Raw genomic sequence first — 1,361 nt, forward strand, 5'->3', positions numbered from 1 at the left:
GAAGTGCATTCTTCTTCATCATTGTTATTTAATACTTTATCAACCACAAATGCTTCATCGTCTGATTGACTAGATGTTTCTATTTACAAAATAATTTCTACAAAATCTAAGCCATATTGTTCCCATCTATCACTGTAAAGAAACAAATGGAAACAAAATATGCTAAAGCTAAAAATTATGTAAAAACAAGCATATAACAGTTGGCATCTGTGATATTAAGCCGTTAAGCCATTTACTTACTATGATATTAAGCCATGTCTTACTCAACGAATTTCAAGGAATAGCAATGTACTTTCATCTTAATGTGTTAAAAATCTAAAGGGCTGTTTGTTTGCCTCTTAATTTGAAAATTAAGAGGCAGCCTCTTAAAGATTCAGATTCAGACCGTTTGGTCGCCTATTATTTTTTGTCTCTTAATTTTGTAAATGCCTCTTAAACTTTGAGATGTAGAACAATGTCTGAAAATTTAAAAAACGCGTTTTTCCCCCTTTGTAGCCCCAAAATTTCAGCGCTTCTTTTCTTCACCTCATACTTCACGAGACCGGCGCCCACTTCTCCCTTTCACTTCCTCTACGAGCTACCTCCCTCCACTAGCGACTTTGCCGCCTCCATCTCCGCCGATTGCGCCGCCTCCTCTATATCCGCCGATTGCGCCGCCTCCTCTATCTCCGCCGGTAGCGCCGCCTTCCTTCGTCAAAATAGTTGATTTTCCGATTGTGCCACCGCCTCTAGCTCCGACTGTTGCGCCACATCGACTCTAACTCCACCTCCGACGATCGCCGCCGGAAGGAAAGCCTTCCAGGTCCCTCATTAAAACACCGCTCTTGGTAAGTTTTTTTTCCCTAAAACTCGATTATATTCTTCGGAATGGTTGTGATGTTGGTAGAAATCAGATTATTTGCTTGAAATCATATTCTTTCCCTAATGTTCTTGTTATGGCTGTTCTTTTTCCAGTCACATGTTGTCATCGTTCTCATCTTTTCTGATTTTGGATTTCCGATTTATGGGTCTTTATTTTCTATTTGATTTTTCGTTCAATAGCCCAGATGACCTGATGAAGGATTAGATTCAGATTAGGTAACTGTTTTGTTTAAGATTTGGTTATTGCTCGTGTGATTTGCAGTTTTTGTGGTGGGCTGAAGCAAGAACGGTACATTGATAGAAAATAAGCTAATTATGCTCTCAAGCATGGTGTTCTTGTTTCTGAATTAACTAATGTTGTACTTTGATATAAAAATTTGTTTTTGTACTTTGATAGAAAAGTAGTTGAAGCATGAAAGAAGTGTTGTTGTGAATCATAATCTGGTGCTTATGTGAATCTGTTTTTCTGTCAATATGAAGGTTGCTGTTTTATTTTGTGA

The 1,361-nt window shown here is 38.1% G+C and overlaps 1 long non-coding RNA gene across 2 annotated transcripts; it reads left to right on the forward strand.

Moving 5' to 3' along the window:
• The first annotated feature begins 497 nt into the window (after window positions 1–497).
• On the forward strand, window positions 498–1,361 carry LOC145109607 (uncharacterized). Of its 2 annotated transcripts, none has more exons than XR_013709097.1 (2): window positions 498–827; window positions 955–1,361. It is a non-coding gene; the product is annotated as an uncharacterized LOC145109607 (long non-coding RNA). The 2 variants fall into 2 exon arrangements; XR_013709098.1 differs by having other exon boundaries at window positions 1,124–1,361.

This window comes from Lactuca virosa, chromosome 4 (genome assembly GCF_052849685.1).
Source record: "Lactuca virosa cultivar CGN04683 chromosome 4, Lactuca_virosa_CGN04683_v6, whole genome shotgun sequence".
Lineage (NCBI taxonomy): Eukaryota > Viridiplantae > Streptophyta > Magnoliopsida > Asterales > Asteraceae > Lactuca > Lactuca virosa.